Source organism: Chiroxiphia lanceolata, chromosome 8 (genome assembly GCF_009829145.1).
Source record: "Chiroxiphia lanceolata isolate bChiLan1 chromosome 8, bChiLan1.pri, whole genome shotgun sequence".
NCBI lineage: Eukaryota > Metazoa > Chordata > Aves > Passeriformes > Pipridae > Chiroxiphia > Chiroxiphia lanceolata.
The window spans coordinates 17,292,622-17,317,181 of record NC_045644.1 but is presented as its reverse complement, the minus strand read 5'-3'; the positions used below and the strand labels follow the sequence as shown (position 1 = coordinate 17,317,181).

The 24,560-nt window shown below is 40.5% G+C and overlaps 1 long non-coding RNA gene across 1 annotated transcript; it reads left to right on the top strand.

Moving 5' to 3' along the window:
- The first annotated feature begins 3,131 nt into the window (after positions 1-3,131).
- LOC116790377 lies at positions 3,132-16,668 on the top strand. The gene is made up of 4 exons (XR_004358329.1): positions 3,132-3,346; positions 3,903-4,038; positions 14,777-15,013; positions 16,284-16,668. It is a non-coding gene; the product is annotated as an uncharacterized LOC116790377 (long non-coding RNA).
- The last annotated feature ends 7,892 nt before the right edge of the window (positions 16,669-24,560 follow it).

Genomic DNA, 24,560 nt, shown 5'->3' with positions numbered 1-24,560 from the left:
CCATATTCATCTTTTTAAAGAGTGTTCTTAAATAAGCATCTGACTTTGTTTACACATGGAATAATTATTTGTCCAAATCTTCACCATATTTTAGCAGAAGGGTGTTCTATTCCTAAGAAAAGTTTGCTCCAGGACATGGGCTATTAGCATTGCATTAGCAGAATAAGTCTGGAAGCTGGAACACGTATCTCTATGCTATTGACTTTTAGTTTGTACAGTAAGAAAGTGCAGCCTTTGTCTCTATATATGATAGCAGGGTTTTGCTACAAACCAGCAATATCCCAGGAGACTGTTTTGTTTCTTCATGGGAAGCTTTGTCCTGAATCTGTGAGAGTCAGTGTAATAATACCACAAACTTGCAGCCAGCCTCAACTTTTGTTATTCCTGGGTCAAAGAAAGATGCTGGGGTGCCAGTGTTGCTCAACCTTTTACCAAGTTGCCTTTTGTCTGCCACCACTTCTTGCTCTTCAACAACTGCTAAGGTGTGGTCAGGTTTGCACTGTTTGGCATCCTGCTTTCTGTGGCCCCAGCACTGCTGCTAGGAATATTAACACCATGAAATTCCGTGTTAGTAGTCACAAAATTCCCTGAAGAGGGTTTAACAGAACCAGAAAACAACACTGGCAAAGGCAGCACAGGGCAGGCAGGGTCAGGGATGTTTGGGAAACAAAATCATAGAGATGCTTCAAAAGGAGAAAACTGTGGCCGGAAAAGAGTCCAACTCTTGGGGGCCATTCCTGCTTAGCAGGAGCTCACCTGGACTTTCTATATTGGCAATTTGTACCAGATTTCTACGCTTTCCATATCCTGGGTGACTAGGGGAAAGAGAAAGAGACATCATGACCCAGCAGCAGTGTGTAGCAGGTTGACTCAGCCACAAATCAGCCTGCTGAAAGTGAGGTCATTTTGATACCAAAGGTATGGCATAGGTACTTTTAGCTGGCTTTTCTTTGCCTAAAATGGTTGAACATTTGCCTTAGTTCTGCATTTTCCTTTATTTCAGCAATATTTGTGTCACAATAAAGAATACAAAATAGATTGTTTGAATAACATAAACCTTATCAACATGTTATCTTTTTGACACATTTAATTAATCCCCCACAGAGCTACATTAGTCCACTACTGGAATATGACACACTAATTTCTGTCCACACCAATTATGCAGAATGAGGATTTCGGCCACTGAAATGAAAACACCTCATACAATTTTCTTATTCTGAACACTTCAGGAAGAATTGGATAAGGCATTTACTTTTGGATGGCAAAGAGCCACCTCTGTTCACTTAACCAGGAGGACTAACAGCTCCAGTCAAGTTCAGAGCCAACAGAGAGACTCTGACTGGTGCACTTCAAAACTCAGGGTGTATTGAGGGGCTGCATTTGGAAGAGCAGTATCACTCTTAGTGTTTGTGGTGGTGTGGATCCTCTCTGAGTTCGTATCACAGCTGTGTAGCTCTGGGATATATCTATTCATTGTTTAAATGTAATTGAAAATTTACTATGTGGCTTAACTACCCAGGGTTGGCTTTTGTTCCAGTGTTGGTGGATGAAATCTGTGTGGTTGCATCACATGAACAGGGCTGTATGCAACAACAGGCAGCATTTTGGCTGTTTGCAGATGAGTTTGTGTTTTCTGTATCCCAAAAGTGCATCTATTGGTTCACATACCAGCTTTCTGGAAACCTCTGGCCAGCTGACCTCATGCCTCTTAGCTAAAGAATTTTAATGTATCAGCTGTGAGGATTATGTATTTTCCTACATTTGTTATGAATGTTTTAAGCAACATGCACACAGTTTTCCTAAAAAATCTGTTGGGTTTTGTTGAGGTTTTTTTTACTGTTCTTAGGTTGGAAAAAACTGAACAGATTTTTAGGAGACTGAAATGGCAATAGGACTGCTTGTCAGACAATGAGTCCCAAGGTATTTCCATATTTAATAGCTAGTAGGTATGAAGATAGAAAGAAAGCCACTTTGATTTAATTTTTGGCAATACTGCTTTTAAAGAAGTTTAACCACTTGTTTAGAGGCCAGTTGAATAGCTTGCTTGGGGAGGCAGGAGAGGAAGGGAAGACCTCTAGTGCATGACATGGTTTTAGTTCATTAAACTGTGGAGTGTTTACATTTTTCTTTGCTAAAGGCAGAAACAGCCCATCTCTTTCAGCTGAGAGCTGCATCCAGGAAAGTGTGTTGAAATACAAAAAGCACAGAGCCAAGGAATGGCTTATGATGTTGCAGCAGAGTCATGTTTCTTTAAGACATTAGTGGGAGAATGTATTCTAAAATTTGTTAAGAAAAAGAAAGTTCTCACAGTTCAGAAGCATTTCCTGTAGTTCACATATGGCACACAGTTTTGTCAGGAGTTGTATTTTTCCCATAACCTGATAAGTCATTTTTGCTTTCTGTTGCAGAGGTCACAACAAAAGCTTTTGGCTTTATTGTCATCTCCTTGCATACCAACAGTAGTTCTTTAAGTGTCATATCACAAAACCGAAGTTTACACATGCTACTGAACCATGCAGGTGGAAATGAAGCACTGTGTATGTGCTGACACACTTTGGTTGGTACTATCAGTTTTACTGAAAATAGAGGTTCTTCATTCTGCTAGAAGTCTGCTTCATGACGTCTCCAACACAGAGCAGAGTCTGAAATTTGCTTCAGGGCTTCAGAGATCCCTGTAACATTTTGGTGATGCCTGTCCCTGAGCTAAAGCATTTCATCCTCTCAGTTCTGGGAATGAAGTCAGCATCTAATCATAACCAAAAAAAACCATAAAATTGAACCTGTGACACTTATCTCCAGCCTCTAAAATCATGGAAGAGCTTTCACAGCTGACCATCTTCTGAATTAATGATAATTGGATTTAAATGTGATAATACTTGGCTAATAGGATATCAGCAGAGATCTGTGTCATACACAAGGTGTACAGATGGTGTAAATACACTGACAACAAGTGACGTCTTAAAATATTTACACTAAAGAGAAACTGTCAGGAGGGTCATTTTTTGAAAGGGCATCTGAGGTGGTGTTTTTGAAAAAACAAAGCACAGAACAGTGTTGACGTGCCTCAGGGTTATCCAAGGTGGGTCAGGATGGGGATGGGGAGCAAGCATGCACGGCTTCAGCAGCACAAGGAAAGCTGCCAAATGCCAGGACCTTGCTCCTTTTCCTGCAGAAGGAGGATCGGCCTTCAGAAGTTTAAGAAATCCTGCCACAAATTAAGAGAAATGGTTGTACTGAGATTCCAGATGAAACCTCAAATCTGTATACTGGCACAAACTAAACTGAGAAAAATGGACCAAAAAGATGTTCCTAGTGTTTCCCTTCTCCTTCCCAGATGCAAAGAAAGGTACGTACAGCGCATATTCAGGCTCCCATTTGTCAAGGTGCTATCTAAACAAGACATTTAAAGCCCACTATGGACTAAAATTCTCTGTTGCATAGTTGTAGTTTTTCCACATCTGGGCTCTGTGGTACTTTCAGCATAAGCTGCATACCCAAAAAAAATGGTACTACTATACTGGAGAAGGAAGGAGAAAAAGAGGGAATGAGAATACCAGTGCCATCCCAGCTCCAGCAAGGAAATCTAACTGTTTTTGCAAACAACCTTCATTGCTCCAAATTCATCCTAAAAGAGCTGGGACAGAGGTCTAAAAGACTTATTTCAGCAGCACATGCAGACTAAATGAGAAAAGATTCTGCTTTTGATTGCTTAGTCCCATTGTGAAGTCTTCAAATTAGTCCATTAGACAGTTATTAATTAGCATCACTCTAGAGGAAATATCTTTATTTAATAAAACATAAAAAGGGCTTTGGTAATCCCCATTTTAGGTCAACAATCTAGACTAAACTTTTTGCTGAAGTTTTTTGTTGATAGTTTTTGTCTCTTTTTTTTAACTTCAAAGGTGCTCAAAGAGGACACAATGGTTTAGTGAATTGGATCCAAGAGACATTTCACCATGCTTAAGGCAGATGTTATCAACACGGATCATTTGTATTGGCAGTCCTTCAGAAGTTACTCTCTAACCAAGCTCAAATCAGGTGAGTCTCACGGAAAACTCCTACTTGATTCTGGCCATGGCTTCAAGGTCTGCAGCCACACAAATGAGAAGATGACTATTAAATTTTAACTGACATTACAGCTTCCATTTGATCTATTAAACTTGAATAACCTCTGATTGGTAAATGCATACTTTTAGACATCTGCACGTTAGCAAACACATGGAGGCTGATCAAAAAAGTTTGTCTCCCCTGGGGTTTGAATGTAGCTTTTTTAGTAAAAATTTGAACGGTTGCATCTTTAATATATTGTAAGAATTTTTTCTACATTGCTTCTACATCATACTGGTGCATTTTAAAAAATCAGCAAATTTTTCAAGTTAGTGAATTTCTTTCCTTTTCCTCTCCTCTTCCATTTCTGCTTCCTCTTCCTCTCCCTCTTCCTCTCCTCTCCTTTTATTTTTTTCATAAGTAGAAGGAATTAAAAAATACATAAAAAACCAACAACAATTCCTTTGAACAAGCTGTGAGATACCCTTTTAACTCTGTGTTGGGCAGCCAATCCACCGTTCAGAAGCCCAGGAAGCTGCTACAGACTCTGCCAGTCATCAGATTCAGATTTAAAAAAAACAAATGGCAGCGCTTGTTTGCACTTCTTTTACAAAATTAACTCTGCAGGTGAATCACATAAACAAAGCACCAGTCCTGGCAAATAATGTTGGTATTTAATTTACCCACACTGGGTATTCAGAAATTTGCTCATGTGAGAGAGTGAGTTGTGCCCTTTCTGCACTGTTGCCCCAGGGTTGCTGCAGCCTCTCCACTTACTTTTGGCGGGCTGGGGAGTCTGGGGGTGGGGAAGAAGGGATCTGAGACTCAATGCAACTGTAACAGTGAGAAATGTTCTTTATGTTCCTCTTTGTGTATTTGTATGTGATACTTTTGTTTGGTTTTCTGATGAAGAAAGTTGAGTTCAAAGGTGGGGGGAGGCTGGTGAGGTGCATTGGTCACTTCTGAGCCCTGATTCTTGCGGATTCAAATGTCTGTTCCAGGCTGCTGCAAGGCATTAAAAATGCAGAGGTTTGCTTTTGTAGGGACGTATATCTGCCACACAGTCTCATCTGAGGGGCAGGTCTCTGACCACACTGATTAGGGTGAAAGGCTGGAATCACATACATTACAAACAGCATCTTCCCCAACTCTAGAAATGAAAAAAGTACTGGAGGAAGCAAGATATTTTTTATTCTTTTCACATGAGGGAGGCCTCAGTTCAAGTGTAAGGTTTTGCTTATAGGGAAGAAAGGTCAAACACACTTGGTGGCTTTAGCCAACTTAGTTTTACTTCTTTTGTTTTGGAAAGACTCAGCACATATTTAATATGGCTCCACAGAGCTGACAATCCTCTTTCGCTGATATCTCCAGTCTTCCTTCCTGAGCACCAATTTTCTGAAATGCATTTCCTTGTCTAGCCTGTCACTAATTGAACATTAGTTATTCTAAAAACGTCCTCTTTGTGTCTGAAGGGATTTGGTCTGGCTGTGAAAAACAACCCCCAGCTCTCTCTCTTGGTCTGCCACATTGGCCTGCCAGTGCAGAGCCCAGGCTGTCACTACCCAGGCATCCCACAAAAGATGCTGAAAAGCTGTATCACCTTCATTTCTGAAAATTGCCACAGTCAAATGGAGGGATGGGAAAGACATTCTGCTTCTCATACAAACGGGATGAGCAGCAAACTCAGTGCTGTAACCTGAATGGTTGCAGCACACCATAACTGGACAAAGAGGCTGCACAGACCTAATCGATGTGCTATCTACAAGGAAAATATTTGAACTGAAGTAGGCCTCTTTAGACACTCTGTTAATGTACAACACACTATGTGCACTGGCTGCTGTCCCAGTGACACAGCGAACTAGAAAACGCACCACTCGAATTCACGTGCTCACGTGTTCCAAGCCAGCCTGAAATTCAAAAGGTCTTTGTAAGCTTCAGTCCTGTACCCATGACACCTGGTCATCCTCTGTAGTCAGAAGGAATACACAAATTCACAGGTATTACCAAAGTTTGGCATCATGGTTACAGTTGTACTTTAGGACATTTCTTAAAAACTTTTTAAAACCGCAGCCTAAGAAAGACATCACTACTTTTTCCCTGTGAAGACCAATCCTGCAGGGCACTCCAGGGAGAAATAGGACTTATACAGGGCTCTATTGTGCTATATTTTCTTTTTCAGGGGTATTTTCATTTCTTTAAAGACATATTTATGGAGTTAAAAAAGCAAATCCACTGGTCTTCTCACTGTAAGGTTTTCCTACATGGTGACAAAAAATGTACTTTGCATTTTTTCAGTTTTCTGAGACCAAAAGAATGTAGTGAAAATCATGAGCTGAAAGATGTACCAAGATACTTAAATTCACTGGAACATAGGCCCCATTCAGAAATGTGCTTTTATGAACTCTATAAATATACTTTATACAGAATAAACCATTAACCAGGAGACCATTATTAAAAATAACCTAATATAAACACATTGCAGCTTAGACCAGGGATTTTACTGAATTAGTTCCTAGCTGAATATATGCAGTCATAGGATGCTTTATGTTGGGCAGGAACTTAAAGATCATCTCATTCCAACCCCCCTCCCATGGACAGGAACACCTTCCACTAGACCAGGTTGCTCAGGGCCCCATTGAACCTGGCCTTGAACACTTTCAGGGATGGGGCATCCACAACTTCTCTAGACAACCTGTTCCAGTGCTTCACTACCCTCACAGTGAATAATTTCCTCCCAATATCTAATCTAAACCTATTCTCTTCCAGTTTAAAGCCACTGTCCCTTGTCCTATCACTATATTTAGAATAAAGTCTAATTTGATTTCAAAATTGGTATTGATGGACTGTCCACAATAACAAATTGCTTAACAAATTGCTCCAGCAAGTGAGATGGTCAAAACTTTGCAGTTTACTTAAATCATTTATTATCATCTCCTATTACTTGAATCTTGTCACATGGGTAAGTTTCTGGTCCTTCTATTCTGACAAAGAGTTCTCATATTTCTGATCTCCGTGTAAGTACTGTAGAGTCACAGAGAGGTGGATGTTGTCAGGGACCTCTGGATATTATCAAGTCCTCTTCTCAAAGCAGCTGCATCAAGGGCTGGTGCTCAGGGCTCAGCCTAGTCCAGCTTTGAATATCTCCAAGGGTAGACACTCCAAAATCCCTCTGTGTTTGATTACCCCAAAGCAAAAAAGTGGGTGTTTTTATGGTTAAGGGGAATCTCCTGTGTTTCAGTTTTGCCAATTGCCTCTTGTCCTGTCACAGTCCTGTTAGCACAGAGAAGAGTCTGGCTCGTTCTTCTTTACTTCTCACCACAACTATCAGGTATTTATAAACAATAATACAATATTCAGTTAATTATTCCCTGTGATCTCAAATTGTTTTTAGAATCCATTTCTTTCCACTTCAATGACTACTGCCTAGCTTCTTCCATTTTGGACAAATTCATTCCCATTTGCAAATGTACATTCATCATCCAGCTTGTCAGCACGTGCAGATTGAGTTGTGGCAGTGGGCTGGTCTCTTCATGTTCACCAGCTTTCTGTCTTCCTGGTAAATTGTCATAAGTGAATTTTAATTTTTTCTGTGTTTGAAATTTGCTAAAGTGGTTCAAGTGGAGGACCATAGCAAACTCGTTTAGCTCTTGCTCTGAAGTTCATGTTCCTAGCAGTGTAACAAGTGAGAAGACTGGGAATGGGAAAAGGCAGAGGAAGAAGGGACACTGAATGACTGAATTTGGTCAGGGACTTGGAAGTTCATAATAATTTGCAGTCATTTATTACTCTTATTTGGTAATTCTATACTAAGAGTAGATTTTACTTGCAAGATCTGGCAAAGAGATGGTTACAACTTATTATTACAGCTTTGTTATTCAAAAGAGAGATTAAGATAGAAATTAATTGACAGTCTACCCACAGTTGCACTTTACAATTCATAATGCAGTACACGAACAGGAACAGTCTATTCTATAAACTTGCTCAGGTTCCATAGATCTATAGATCTAGAATAGACAGGCCAGTGACTCAAGGAAATCCTCCTAAAAGATACTGTAGTCATGGCTCACAAAAGCCCACTGAAATCACGACCAATAAGAATGAGTCACCTCAGTGCGAGCACCGTGCCCCTGATCATTCACTGGGCTCTTATCTGGCTGCTTTCCTGATAGTGGGAACTTGAAAAGTGCCTTACCTCTCAGGAGAAGTGGTAACTCCTAATATGTAATCTTAGGTTGTTGAACTCAGTCTGAACCCAATTTATTTTTACTTCTGCAGAGAGGACATGAATTATCCTTCTGACACCGGATCTGAGTAAGCAGATGCACTCCGCGTGATCACGCGCATTCTATTGCAGGAGGCAGCAGCAGGCTCCAGTGCTTCCTCCCAGCACTCTGTTCCTATATATATTGCTGTGTGGCATGGATGTGCTTACATGGTCATGTGGGAAAATGATTGTGTACCCTGGGGAAAAGCGTGTAGGAGTGAATTCTTCTCAGACAGGAGAGAGTCCGCAGGAGTTCACAGCTGAGAACAACCCTCCCTTGATTAGCCACCATTGTAACACTGTTTACAGTGGGTTTCTATGTTGCCTCTGTTTCTCTCTCAAGAAACAAAACTGCATATTTACCATAGAAACTGTCATGAGCTATGTTAAACAGGAGCACACTTTAGAAAAATCACTAATTTTAGAATGATCATAAATATTTGTACCAGACAGACCATAAACAGCACCTTAGAGACCATGCTGTGTTTGTATAAATCCCTCTTAATTTAGAAAATGTTGATTTGATAGACTGAGGCAGCCATAGCCAACAAATGCATATTTGAGAAAACTGCTCTATAGACTCCTGTGACCTAAATTTCCTCATTTGTTTAGTATTCAGCTTTTGTTTCTGATTCAAAGTACTTTTACGAGGTGCCTACCATATATTTTTCTTTTATAACTCTATATTCATCCTAAGTTCTCACGCTACAAAGTTTGCTCAGATGTAGACATTAAGCTGGCAGCAGAGACTGCTCCCAGTCAAGGAGTTTCTTCCCGAGGCCAGGAGTCTCTTGGTGGGCGTAGGCTCCAGGCTGCAAGCTCTGGGCACCAGGAACCATGCAGGGCTGGGTGGGGGGCACAGTGCAGCTCCCATCCTCCTGAGCTGCTGCTGTTGCAGGATAAACCAGCTTATTTATTTACAGAAGTCAAAGAAGTATTTGAATTGTACATGGTTCAAAAGTATTTCTGTAACTAAAAGTGTTGTTCTGCTGAAAATTGAGCCCGGCAAAGAATGAGTCTGTTTTACAGGTGGATGGGTGACCTGCTCCTGTCGCTGCCTGGCCCCACAGGTCCAGCAGAAAGCAGGAAACAAACAGACAAAGGAGGAGGGCAGGGCAAATTTTTCTATGGGGCCTTGGACTTGGATTGACTTAGAGTTGTTGAGAAACCATTATGCTAGAAAGATTTCTCTGAAAGTGTTTCTAAAATTTGATCTTGATCTCAGGCCATGTAAATCTCATTATCTGCCCAGAACAGATAATTGTCTCTGGAAATACATTCTGTCATCCACAGGTTATAATTGCAGTTGGAGGCAACTTTCAGATCTTCTTAAGTCAAAAAAATATAATTAAATGTTATTTCTGTTCGCAAGAAAACAATGCTGCTGACAATCCTTCTATTTCATTTGTAATTTGCAATGGATTGTGCAGCAGAGTTATCCACTTCAAATCATCTTTTATTATCCTAGAGTAGAGCCTCTGACTGTCCTTTTCTGATTAAAAGGAGGGGTTACCCGTTTCCCTCATCTGTGAGCAGGTTCCAGGCTCTGGGGTATGGGAAATAAGGGAGCTGCTGAGTTTCAGAAGCTGCACCCAAACTACTACTGGATTACTCAGTGATAATTAGATCACATTCCCTAATACGAAAGTATTATTTATCTAAAATTTCCCATCCCGATGCAGAAAACAGGAACCAAGTTGACCAAAAATCTTACTAATGAGAAGTTATTTGCCAAGTTACCATGTCCCATTAACATGGCACAGTATTTTATACACTTGCATTACTGTACTTTTTTCCCAAGTTTGAGCCCAGTTTTATGAAATAAAAGCAATTTCATACAAAATGTGAAGGTATGATGTGAGGAACAGCAGCTGAAGGCTCTGGGTGCACAAATACCATTGCTGCATCTAGTTTTAGTGACATGGATTGTGGGAAAGGGCAACTCTTCTAGAAGGATTTGTGAGTTTTTATGATGGGGGCAAAGTGCAACTGAGCTACAGTATGTTCTGCATTTTTTCTCTGATATCCTGATACTATTGTATCCAGATTATGTTGAACCTTCCTTGGCATGGTCTGTGCCTTCATATTATATTTTAACAACATTCTTAGCAAATTTGCTTAGTTAACCCAAATAAGGCCAAACTCCCAAGAATCTGTTGGGTTTGGTGGTTTGCTGAATCTGTGTTTTTATCAGAATGTTTATTTTGGTGCTGTGCCCATCTGCTAGACCTCTCATTACTTTTTAACTTTATTACTCGTTTGTTGCTGCTCTGCACATAAATCATTGATGGCATCACATGAGTTTGACTGCAACTTTTCTAGATATAACTGGTTTATATGGGATAAATTGAAGTCACTGGGTGAAATGATTCTCTGAATTATTCCAAATGAATTCTTCAGAGAATTACCCAGAAAGATGTTCCTCAAGAAGTGATGAGTTCTGCAGAAGCACTTCCCTGAATGCTGCTGTCTTTCTTTTTTCCAGAGAGATTGAATGTTCTTATAGGAAAGCACTTGGCCTTCACATGAATTCACCCCCTTATTAAAAGAAAACCCCCACTACTCCAAAAAAATGCATCTGGCTTCCAAAGGAGTGGGGGAAGGGTTTAGACTTGTGTGCACTGAACTTAGGTACACATAGGTGAATTTTTTAGAAGGGAAGGGGCAAATAGGGACAAATCAGGGCTCACTTACTGTCTACAATGGGTTTTCAAAAGTAATCATTGAATCATTTAGGTTGCAAAAGACCTGTAAGTTCATTGAGTTCAACTATAAACCTAACACTGTCAAGTCCACCACTAAACCATGTCCCTAAACACCAAATCTACATGTCTTTTTAATACCTTTGGAGACATTAACTCAATTAAATCTCTGGGAAACCAGTTCCAGTGTTTCATCACCCTCATCATAAAACAATTCTTCCTTATATCTAGCCTAAATCTACCCTAATTTTATTTTAAAACTATTACCCCTTGTTCTGTCACAGTAGGCCCTGCTAAGAATTCTGTCCCTATCTTTTTTCTAAGCCCCCTTTAGGTACTGAAAGACCACAATAAGGTCTCCCTGGAGCCTTCTCTTTCTCAAGGTGAACAATCTCAACCCTCTTAACCTTTCATTATAGAAGAGATATTCTGTCCTGTGACGACCCACCTTTACACTCTGAGCCTCTACACATCCCTGATTATTTTTGTGGCTCTCACATCCCTACATCAAGTCCTCTTAACTAAGAGCCTTTGAAAGTCAGCTACACAACCCTAAGTCCTGTTGGTGAGATGAGTATTTTGGATGGATGGCTTAGAGGCAACTGAGCTAGTTTTTTATTTTAGGTCCTCTAAGCAATTGTCTCAAGAGACATGGAGAACTTAAGATTCTATGTAGAAATTAGGTTTTCTTATTTGGGAGACAGAAGATTCTGCTTGTCTGTGGTTTGCAGTTTGAAATCAAGTTGTTGTATTGAGCATAAAAATGAGTACCTTCTGGCAAGCTCTAACATGGGCATGTGGAACTCAAGCCCAGGACAGAGTGTTTTTAATGCAGCTCCAGAAAGAAAACCTCCCACTGAGCACGGCTGGTGGGCTGGGAGTAGAGAAGAATGTCTACCACTGACACTTCTGGCATTTCTCCTCAGCTCTTAAATTACTCTTCTTTTTTTTTTCCAAGGCTCATTTAGTGGTTCTGAGAGATATGTTGTGACCACTAGATCCCAGAAGCATCCAGAGTCCAGAGGGCAGACTGCGAGGCCTTGTAGCCTTCACTTTTCAAAGATTTAAGGCTAGAAATGCATCTGTCTTTTGACTCTGCTAGGGGTTAAAATCATGGTTCCTTCTCATAATCTTAATATCTATGCTTTTAAACCCATGACCTGACCCTGTATATTTTGGGGACTTGATAGTCTTTGTGCTATAAAGTGGCTGGGCAGAAGATACACACCCCCTTTCCCTGCTCTGTTTGTGAAGCCTTATGTAGTCATGGTTCCCAATAGTCTGCCCATCTGCACTGTCCCTGTAATCCCACATGTCAGTCTGTGACTCAGACTGACCTCAGGAAAGGTCTAGAGGACGAGCTGGATAATCAGAAATGTGGCCAAAGTGCTCTGTGGACCAACTAAGTCTCCCACTAACTTCAGGGAGACTGTGCTGCTCAAAAGCCACAATGAAGGAGGGCAGCTCCTCCCCTCACTGAGCTCTTCTTATGCTGGGACCAGATCCAGAAGGTGCAAACCTGACTTAGAACACTTTTGGTTCTCTTCAGCCTCCCTGAAAGTCCCTGGGAAGCTACTGGGTGTACAGTCTCTGCCTGAGATATTTCTTCTTCATTACTCAATTCTGCTGTACACTCACTGCTCAATTATCCAGAATAAGGATGAGGTGGGATAACCTAGATAAAGCAAAAGAATAGTGATATAAAAAAATATGTAAATGAGGCTATTAGAACGTACTGTGTGTTCACCTTTGCCATCAGCTCTCTAAAAAGATAAAAGTAGATGAAGCTGTGTTTTAGGTGAGCATAAAATACTTTCTGTTATGAAGGCATAATAAAGGCAGCAGCTGAAGGCAGGCCCTGATTAATCCACGACTTGGGTAAGTGTATGTATATTTCAGATGATGTTTCATTTTTAAATTAAAAAGAAAACCCTGTTCATTGAAAATGAAGCTGGAACATCGTTTAATATGGGATCTGTTGTGGCATCTTCTTGGAAATTTGGTAGTCATGTCCTTATGGTACTCTCTAGTGAAACAAATTTATGAATATATATTTTGTTACATCAGCATCACTGACATCAGAAAAACACATGACTATGCTTTATTTCTTATTAGGGAAAAATACTTTTTGGCATCTTGACTACATTTAAACAAGATTTAGATACGTCTCAGTGTAGACTGAAATGGCTTCTAGCCATTGTTAAATGCTCAATAAATCTATCCATATTTGGAAAAAAATGTAACTTATCACACCTAAGAACTGTATAGGAACTCTGCAAAACTGTATACAGAAATTAGCTGTGTTTTTTTCTGGAAAAGGCAAATACTGTATACATTTCTGAGAGGGAATCTGCCATTTTCTCCATGAAAATCAATTTCCGCCAAGTACATACAAGTTAACCATTAATCCCTTTATCTCTGCTTCAAGTATTATCAGGGGCATATGGCAACCTTACTATGCATCCACCTTTCTTTTGAAAGTGAAGGAAGAACCAGAGGTCAAACAACAGGCCCCTTGTTGAAATCCAGTGGAAGCTTCATTGCGCTGAGGTTCAGATCCAGAAAGGAACTTTAGTATCCGAATCCCTCTGCTCTCCTGATTCCCATTTAGCTGCTGCTTAAGCCCACAGGCAGATGCTGTCTATAGCAGCTTCAGATTCTGTTGTTAGCATTTCACAATTGCCTAGTTCTGGGAGTGCCTGCCCCAAAGGTACCTCAGTTGTGAGAAACCTCAATCCTGTTGCAGATAAGTGGAGGAATACATTCCTCCCGGACATCTTCAGGAATTGCTTGTGCATTTTATCCAAGAGCAATTTAAAAATATTTAAGTGTTCATAGGGCAGGGCAAGACAGGTTGATACTTTAAACAGTGTTAAGACATATTCATTTTTTTATTATATGCAAGGAAATTTTCTTTTTATGTTGCTCAGTGGAATATCCTGAAAAAGTTGTTTCCAAGCATTTTCTCTTAGATCTGGAGGGAACATTAGCTCATGGGCAGGAGATGCTTCTAGAAGATATTTTTCAATTTTTCTTGGATGTGAAATGGAATGAAACTGGATGCCTTCCATTGGAGGTAGCTAATGACAATCTAGAAATGAGAGTGTAGGACACCAGTGGCTGCAAGAGCTCCCTCAGCTTATGCTCCACCTGGCAAATTTGCCATCTGAATTATCCACCGTTCTGTGTGGTCTCAGTGAAGTGCTAACACTGAACTGCTGGTGGGGGCATTGGCTGGCTTTGTGCACTATGGATGCTTCTCACAGTATGCAGTGCCTGCAATTTGTCAGAGTCCTGGAGGACGGAAACGTACTGAGCAGAAAACTCGGTAACTCCGTGTGCTTGCAAAAGGCAGTGTTTGCAGTTCAGTCCTTAAGAGGCAAAGAGGGAGGAAACAGTGGGGTTACCACAGCCAAGCTACCAAAAGCCCATTTCCATTTAATCTTAGTCTCTCTCTATTGTCCTTTTATCCATCTTTCTCTTTCTTTTATTTAACAGAAATGGGAATCTTAAAAGCAAATATATAGGTTTTAATTCAGAATTTTAAGGAAAAAAAATCAAAAGAGGGAAAACCCCAAAAGAATCAAGGCATTTGGCAGCACTGGTTTGAGAGAAATTTTTGAAGTACAATTAAATAAAATGTAAAGTAAGTTATTGAGAGGAGGAAGACTTGACACACATTTTCATATTGGCTAACCTGAATGTTTTCTATAATCATCTAGCTTTCACAGAGATATTCCTGAAATGTCTTGTTTCCCCTTAGGAAGAGCACAAGCAGTCTCAATTCTGACTCTAAGGAAAAGTTGTTGCGTGTTCAAGACCCAGTTACAGTCTTAGCAGCCTTCACGTCTGCTCTCAGATCTGACTCCCCCTGCACGGCCACAGCACTCTCATTCCACTCGCATCTTTCCCTACTTGGCATTCAGACGGTCTCTTCTGCTTACATTAAAAGCCCAGCACTTGCATTCTGAGATGTCTTCAAAATCTTGTCAGTCTTAAGGTGAGTATTTGCAGAATATAACATCTTTACACTAAGTTAAACAAATAATGAAATGCAATTTTGTAAAATTTGAACCTCTATAAAATATACTGGTTTTATTAGCATCTGTAAATGTTGTTCAGGGTATTACACAAAACATATTTAGGAGATAAGGAAAGATTATCCACTTGGCCTCACAAAGCACTGTGAGGACAGCATGTCATTGCTGTAAAATACTTGTAGGCAAAATATGTTAAGCATTACATTCTTTAAGCCACAAACTACAAGTTTCTTGTTCTCATGCTGACCCTTTACTGATTCATCTCATATAAAATATCACGTAATTACCAGGCTCTGTTTGGAAGGGTAGACCAGAAGGGGAAGATCCTGCACACAGGGTTAGAGTGCTGGCTGGGCTGTACAGGAATCCTGCAGACTTACATGTCCTGCAGAACAATCTACTCTGTGCAGCCCAGTCCAGTGATGGTTCCCCCTCTGCTCCATAAAGAGCTACTTGAGCCTTACAGTTTTAAAAAGAAATCAGAAATAGTTACATTTTGGAAGAAATTACTTGGACTTTAGTTTACTTTGCTAATTACTGTAATTTATAAGAAACACTAACTAAGCCAATCAGACAACTGGCTGTAGTTCCTTTTATGGTATTGGTATGCAGTGCTGTTTTGCTCTTGTTTTAATGGATGTTGCAACATAACCCCATGGTGGATTCATTATATAAATCATATCATTTTTGATCCGACAGCAGATTTTAACTCTGCTAGACTGGCATCAGGATGGCACATCTCTGTGACACCTGATTGGTCATCTGCCTCCAGCTCCTTCAGAGCAAGCAGTAAGCCAGAAACACATGAGAACTGGCAGTGATTAAAAGGGCAGAACAACTGGAGAATAAGGTTTAATTGCTAGTGCCTTAGTTGTGCCAGGATAATACTACGTGCACTGACTCATCAGATTCAAATGATTTCTAACTACAGTGCTGTGTTTTGAGAGAATCGAGAGAAGAACGTTTGACAGTTGACAATGGGAAATTGCTCACAGCACGTAGGCACTATCCCTGCCCTTCCATAGTGCTTCAATTTTCAGTCTAAATATAATGGGATAGGGTATTTCAGACTACTCCAGAAAGCCTTTAGGATAGATATCTATTACACAATGGCCTGCGACTGTGAAGTGGACCTGATGGCTCAGGTATGATGATTTTCCACTGTGATATTTCTACTAAAAGTGTTCTGATAAATCACCTTCAACTCCTTTACTACTGTCTTTCCTACAGATGACATCTAATTACTGCTGATTCACACTAGCACATACAGCCTGTGAATTCCAGGCAGGGCAGAAGGTGAGAATAGCTTCACTGCAAGTTTTGGAATCGGAGATGCATGAAGGGAAAACTTGCAAGGAGCCCAAGAACAGAGGAAAGTATGATGACAGAATTACTGTGTTGCCTGACCAACAAAGCCAAGAGCTATCTGAGAGAAATCTTAACTATTTACTGCGTGTTCAGTGTAGAGTCAGAAATTCAGCCAGAAATAAAAAAAGAGCTCCTTCTACTTCAGAAACAGTCTTTGCACTAAGAATATATTTGTTAATTGTGTTTGAAATATTCAAGCCTGCAGAAACATGAAAATGAGTGAAATGGTTTACATCAGCCACACCTCTATCTTTTATTCCACTCCTCCCTAAAAAAAATTCAAATTTGATTTGTAGCTCTGGCCTTTGCTGAATGAAGGAGTAGAACACCTGTGAAAGAAGTGAGGGATAAAAATATATGTATTTCTCAGTTATGTTTCCAAATCAGTGAAATTAGCTGGAGGCTCTCAGCACTCATCTCCCCATCACTGGTCCATCTGTCAAATGTAGGAGTAAAATAGATGTCTAAGAGGAAGCAGATGCTGGAAGTACAGCTATTTCAGTGTCTCCTTAGAGCAAAGAAAGCACTGAGTAGAAGCACTGAGCTGCAGCCCAGCCGTCCCTTACCCAGCCATCCCCTTAACCCTGTGTTTGGAGCTGACTGAGCTCTTCTTGGCAGCCAGCATGGGAAGTGAGGAGCTGCAGCAAGCATTAATGACCGGATGGTGGAAAATATCCAGGGACTTCAGTCCATGTTCTGTCCTTTTTCACTTCTGTGCTTCTTGCCAGTAAGAGACAGTCACACATTTTCCAATTTTATTGAAGGACAGAGACACTTAATTTGCACCATTATGTGAAGGGAAATCCAAACTGTCTAGGAAACCAAGCAGGCTCACGGTGTTGAAAAGGAATGCCCTTTGGAGAACAAAAGATGCTTGAATATGAGGAGCCAAAGTCCAGCAGGACTGGCATTAGTATAGGAGGAATTGCCCTACAGACACTTCTCACTTACCAGTGTAGCCCCAAAACCAGCAAATTCATAGTAACATCAAAAGTTATTTGCAGGAGGCCAGAACTTATAATCAATTGGGAAAAAATACTTTCCAAACCACTGTGCAGATTTATGTGCCATAAAGGCACATAAATAAACCCTTACATAAATTACTGCAGCAGCCACATTCTGTTCTGCACAAACTTGTGACTCAGAGCACGAAAAGGAAGAAGGTGCTCTGACAAAAACTGAAACCATAAATGAAAAAAAATCCACCACTGTCTCAAGATTTTTTTAAACCTGTGGCAAATGTCCCTTTGCCATCTAAGTCTCAGGTTAAGTACCTATGAATTACACTGCTCTATTTACCAAAAGAACAGTACAAAAATAAAGTTAAAATACTAGGAATTTATTCTGGTTTCTAGTCATGCAAGAGTGGTGTGGCAGCCCTGATGTCTGAGAATATCCTTCAAAAATGTCATGAGAGACCATTTTTGTAAGTACTGCTTTGATAGCTAAGCCCTGAGGGTTTAAAAAGTACTCAGTAAACAAGATGAATTGGAAAATAGGTAGAATGGTGTCTGGAAAATGTCTGTAGGCCACTTCAGAAAGCAAGCGCTAGAGCTGTTAGAGTAGAAAAAACCCCACATTTCTTGTTCTCTTTATTGTTTTAAGTAAAGATTTTTAGTTTTGTACAACAGGAACATTCAGTGAAAATCATTGGGTTTTACTATTTTCTCAAACCACTTGATTGCTAACAACTGCAGATATTAATTAAGCTGTAGTCCAATCCTTTACCTGGCCTATAGACAAAACACTCTCCTATTGTCTCCTGAAATAACACTTCAACACGTTTCCTTGCCAGCAATGAGCATTTGACAGGGCCATCATCCACAGCTTCCCTCTCCTCCGGTTGTTCCTGTAGCTCCAGAGGGACTTCTGCCTCTGTCCCACCTGCCATGGGCTCTCTTCTCACACTGCAGCTGCATCCCCTGGGACCTTCTGGCTTTATGTGCAGGTCAAGGACTATTTTCTCTGTTGCTGATCTAAAAACAGGAGGTGGCAAATACGCTTTACATTTTTAATTCTTCACGTCAGCAATGCCACTCATTAAATCCCAGAGCTGAGAACACTTTGAAAAGGCTCCCAAGAGGTATAAGCAAACACCAGGGGGGTTAATATAATCCATATGGAAAGGAAGGGGGGGAAATACTTTACATTTGGAATTCACTCTGCTCTTGCTGCCCTAACATAATAATTAACTATAAATATATGTCTTTGCCTAATTATTCCTTGTAAAGACATTGCTGCAATATGTTCACCAACGGCTGAGGAAGGCATTAGTACATACCTCTGAACAATAGTTCCTAAAGCTGCCTTCTTTAAGGAGCTTTTAGCCCATGGAAGGTGATTGTTGTTTAAAGTGACTGCATAAACCTCTCTTTGTGATTCTGTGATTGACACTCGCCCTGCTTTGATTCTGTGATTATCTCCTCATCACTGCCATGCTGACAGAAAGTAATTCTTTCCTGTACTACCACAAGAGACAAGGAGGACTACAGAGTGAACAGCTTCTCCTGAACTTGGCTCAGGCGCATGCCCTGGTCATCCTCCCTGAGCTGGCAGGAGTAAGATGTGAGCTCTAATAACTAGCTAGCAAGATATAATCTTGGAAACACATTTCATCCCTCTCTTTTTCCCCCTCCTGATTAATGACTGAAGTGTGAGGAGCAGCACAACCTCCTCTGTCAGTTGAGACTATGACTAGATGAGACCTTAACCTGCTCGTGCCCAGTGTGTACACTTGTAGCATTTGTATGACATTTTATACTTAAGAAGAAGCATATTTTTCACTGGCTAGAATAAAATGCAATGTTATTTATGTAACTGACGTTGAGAATAATAATATAATACTTGACATTTGCAATCCACTGAAAACAAAAAAATACTGGTTTTCTAATTACTAGCTAGAATGAATATGAGAGTTGAGTTCTTCAGTATGCATCTGCTCGTGGATTTTGAAATAGAGGAGCAGACTCTTCACTCATATTCATCACTGAGTTATTGCCTGATGGCTCTCTCTTCCAGCTGAGTAGAAGCACTCTGTACCTGTACCCACACCTGTTACTCCAGCACAGGCCCAGTTACTTCTTCAGTGGTGACTTGACCTTATGCTTTCACATGAGTCAATGCAAAAAGTTGAGCAACTGGTCCCAGTACACGTAGGATGCAAAGATAGGGGCCTGTGAAACACCCCTTTTGTTTTTCTCCAACATGGTAAAAGTTTGATTTGGAAGGGAAGGAATGTAATTCAGTTATTTATCAAGTAACCACCCATTTTCTCAGGTGCTGCTACTGCAGCCCTAGCCCCCCACCCCCAGGCTGACATCAGGCCTGAAGGAGATTTGCTTTAGCAATAACACCTGTCTCTAAAGCATCATTTCCACCTCTTTCTAGTGGGAGTGTTCCTAGCTCTTGTCCTTAGGACCTATGAGTGGTCCTAACCTTCCTATCTCAATTGCTGGGGTCTTCTTTCCATGGGCAGACTTATCCTGTATACTGAGATTATATAATGCCTTGGTGTCCTTCCTGAACACAAATAATGACAGACCTCTGAAAGTGATATTCTTCAGAAATTCAGATACCCACGGTCTTCTGGAAGAGTATGTCAGGTAAGAAAGGGAGGATTTTATAGCCTGATAGAAAAATAAGAAACTCTAGGGCTGGGCAGTTAACATTTCCTGACTTCCCAATGCAGTGCAAGGGGAAATGCTTTTGGTGGTGCAGCTGCTGAGGTGATAGTTACAGACACAGAGACTATAGGTTGGTTCTGGTTGTGGAAGGGTGTCTCTTCCAAGGCAAGTGGAGGAGAAAATGTTAGGACGTCTTCTATCACTCACCTTTTCTAGATGGAGAGTTTGAAGAGTATCAATATTTGACATATGACTGTCAACTCAACACAAAAATTATCTTTTAACTCTATCTATCCAACTCTGCAGCTCCTGTGTGTTTTTGCACTGTACCAGTGTGTGGCCAGATCTTCTTATAGGTAGAGGAGGGGTGACTGGTAATGGTTGTGGCTGAACTCTGAGTTTATGGACAGATCTGTTTTCCTGGGGTCAGTGGATTTGCTATGGTGCTCAGAGCCAAGTCAAAGATGTCTGTGCTGTACCACAACATTCTTGACACCTGACCTGATGGACCTGCAGAGTGTAATTAGCTTTAAATTGAGAACAATAGCTGGGTGTTTTGCTCGGTTGGTTTTTTTGCTTTTTTTGGTGTGTTGTGGTTTTCTCTTGGAGCATTGGGGGGGGGGGGGGTGTATATCTCTATACATTCTATTGTAACTGTTGGGCTCAAGTAAGGCAGCTGGATGCCTTGAGAACCTATGTGTCTCCTGGTTCAATGTCAAATTAGCTCCAGGCAGAGGAAATTGGAGGGAGATTGTGAGTGGGAAAGCAGGAGAAAAAGACAAAGCCTTGTGAAGAAAAATATTTAAACCTCACAAACATACAAAACCAAAAGTCCACACCCAAAAAACCCACCTCATCCTGACCTTTCCCTGATTTCAGTTAATGACACTTGGTGCATGCTCTGAATTAATCTGTAAAATGTTTTCTCAAAGTGATATCAGTAAGAGACATTTTTGGGGAAAAAAAAAAAAGAGATACCTGCTTTTGGCATCACAACTTCACAGACTTGACTTTATGGTTAACTATAGTTGTGTGTGTGATTCAGGGATGAGTGGACTATTTAGGGCATGAGTTTTGCTGTGTGAAGGTTTTTGTGTTGTTTTATCATTTCTGCAAGAGAGGGGAATTGCCATATCACTCCCATTGCAGCCAAGTGTGTAGCAACAGACACTTTTGTAATAAACACAAGCCATAATTTGTGTCAGTAAAGGAAACAAATGGAAAACAAATGAGTTAATATAACCTCAGGAAAGAAGGAAACAAATGGATTGTAGAACTTAATTCCACCCCCATAAAGAAATAAAACAGACCATCACCTTCCATGCTCTCCTAGATATCAATTATAGCCGAACTAGGTCAGGTCAATAGAACGCTGGCGTCTTTTGTCGAGAAATATATGAGTTTATAACTTGTTGTAGAGATAACAAATCAGTCTTAGCTGTAAAAAGAAACATATGTTGAATACCTGGAATAGCGATGTAAAATGTATATGTATGTGATGTAATGAATACGTATGGGATGTCTGAAATAAGTACCAGACACATACACTGTATAGGGGTAGCCGGTCTTGGAGCAAGATTCCCCTGTCACCCAGTGCTGCTTGCTTCTACTATGTAATAAGTTCCAATTTGGAAACTTATTATACCTCGAGACTCTGTTTCTCACACTTTCATGTTTTTCCTAAAAGTAAGGTGCTGCAAAAGCATATAAAATACTATGATGACCTGAAATATAAAGAGATAGCTGAGATATTTCCCCAATAACACCCTTAAAGCAAATAATTTGAATTTTATTCTTTCCCATTTATTTCTTTTACAGTACAGTAAACTGTAGATCAGTTTCTTCTCTTGCACCCTTAGAGTTTCTGCTATACTGCATTTGATTGCTTGTTTGATACTTACTCGTTTCCCCTGGATCAATTCTGGTTGCCAACTTATTGTATATAACGTTTTTAATGGAGGAAATGCCATCCTTAGAATAAATGGTCAGTGAAGTGCATCACTGATTTAACCTGCCTGGCTGTCATAAGCTTCACAGACAGGCCATGGAGCACTGTAGAAATGAGCCATACATTCCTCAGGCCTTATTGTATGAGACAGATGAAGGCAGCTGAGCAATGAAAAACGGGTACTGAGCTGTGCTAAGCTTTCACTGGTGATGTTGAGGACCCCACCATGAGGCTTTCGTCAGAGACAGCCAGGAGGGCTATTTCTGCATCAAGGACAATCCAAAGGTCTAACAGGTTCTTTCCAAGCAAGGATGGAAAGTCAAAATATCAATTTTAATGAAATGTGTTATGTAGCCTAGAGAAGGGATGTGGGGAGAAGAGGGAAAGCTGTTCTTTATTCTCAAGCCATTGCAGGCTATTGCAGAAAGGAAGCAATAGTTTTTTCTTCTTCCCTATGTGGAATAAAACAAGAAACTAAGAACTTAATTTTAGATAGGCTAAGACCTCAGGAAGCTCTTAGAATAGACAAGGAAAGAATAATTGGAAAGCTTGTGGGGCCTCCATCACTGAAGTGCTGTAAGAACAGGTTAAGTGAATGCTGGGAAAGGGTGAAGTACAGGTGGTTCTTGAAACAGGAGAGACCCCTTAACAGGATTTAGCACATCCTTACCTTCTTTTATTTTGCCTCACTGAAACATTTTATTCTGGATTACATTTGATTTTAAAGCTGAAGTGTCTGAGAGGGATATGAGTTGTAGCTTTATGTCTCTTTAATACTGTAGCATCTACCACATTACCACTAATATACCAGATTTACCATATAAATCATGGTAATTTGCTTAGCTATATATAACTACAGAAAAAGACATTCACTAATTGCCTGTGAAAATTCTAATTATGTTCTCAGGAAATGTTCATACACTGATCTTTCAGGGTGACAGATCTTTATTCATATAAAATTTTAATTTAATTTTGCATGGAAAAACTAGATCTAGCTTCCCAAAAGCAAGTACAGCTATTAGGAACTCAACTTGAAACACTTATGTTTGAAGAATAAAGTCTGTAAGTACTGTGCCACCCATAGGCTAAAACTGAAAGCCAGACCTGCAGAGCTATAGGAGTGAATCCAGTCATTCACTCTGTCATACTAGTGATGGAAATACAAACCTACAATGCAGCTGAAAAAGCAAATTCCTAAGAGAATGAGATGATGCCATAGGTTGCAAGCTCTGTTTCAAGGACCACATCTGCTTTATTCCTTCAGTTCTTGGAATGGATGTGTTTGAAAGGGCAGACTTCTAAGATGCTAAAACAGTTTTCCAACGGTGATATTTTTCTCCATGTCTGATAAATACATTTGTAAGATGAATATTTTTTTTCAGTTAATATACCTTAGTTTTCTCTAGGAGCCTGTTACCATTTTGATGGATGCAAGCTTTAGTGTTAAACACAAGCTCTGTTTTAAAAGAGGAAGGAGTGAAACTCCTTTGGTAAGGAGTGGAAAAAGGAGAAATCCTTTGCCCTCTCAGCTGAGGGAGGGCTTTGGAGCTGCAGAGCAACACTACATTGACTCTCTGCTGGGCAAGTAAGACCTTGCAAGGCATCTTGGCAAAGAACCTGGCTTAATGCCAAGGCTTGGTCAAAGGAACTTGTCTTCTGGTATTTTTAAGTGATTTATGTGTCAGGCAGACAGTTGGGCTGGCTGGTCACAAAACCCAGCTGAAGGCTAAGAAAAGCTACTTCTCATGCTGGAAGGCTTCTGCTCTAACCAGTAGCCTTGCATCTGGTTCACTGAAGTAAAGTTCCACATTAAGGCAGAGGAGCCTTCAAGCCGCTTAAGTTACAAATCTCTCTTCGGTTCACTTTTTTCTAGAGCAGGGAGCTGGTGCTGCAGTATGTATCATAAGAGCTCCTGAGCAGTAAGACCCAGTGTTGTACATAGTAGAGTTTGAGACTGGTGGATAGTGTTGGGGAAAGGAGGGCTCTGCATTCAGTGCAGGCTTTGCAATGTGGAAGCTCTAAATTCATTCCTCAGGTCAGCAAAATGCTGTTAGCTCCATGTCTTCTGCCTTTTGGGAACTGCTTTTCCATAATTAAAGCTAGATCTCTTGCTGGGAAACCCTTGATTTTGTGTACAACAGATTGAATTAAACTGCATCTTGTCACTGAGTTACTGTACTGAGAAATCCCATATGAAGTAGCTGGTGTGCAACCCGTGCTGGTTAGCGTCTTCTGACTCTGTGCTGCTATAAATTGCCATGAAAGAGAATCAGGGATATATCAAAAGCCTCTGCCAGCCCCCCAGGGGACTAGGGCCCTTGGAAACTATGCACCCTTGTCTCCATTCTAAGTAACTGTGAGGTTAGGCCCATGGTGCAGGGGCAACAGTGAACGGCTGGCTCAGAGACTGACACTTCATTTTGCAGGGAGATTTTTGGTACTGATGGCAGTTCTGCTGGATTCCTGCATACAAGAGGAGAAAATCCAACCTCTCAATGTCCCAAACAGCAGCATAACTAGTCAAGCTAAGGTGAAAGTAAGCCAGAAAGCATTAAGTGCTGCTGTCTA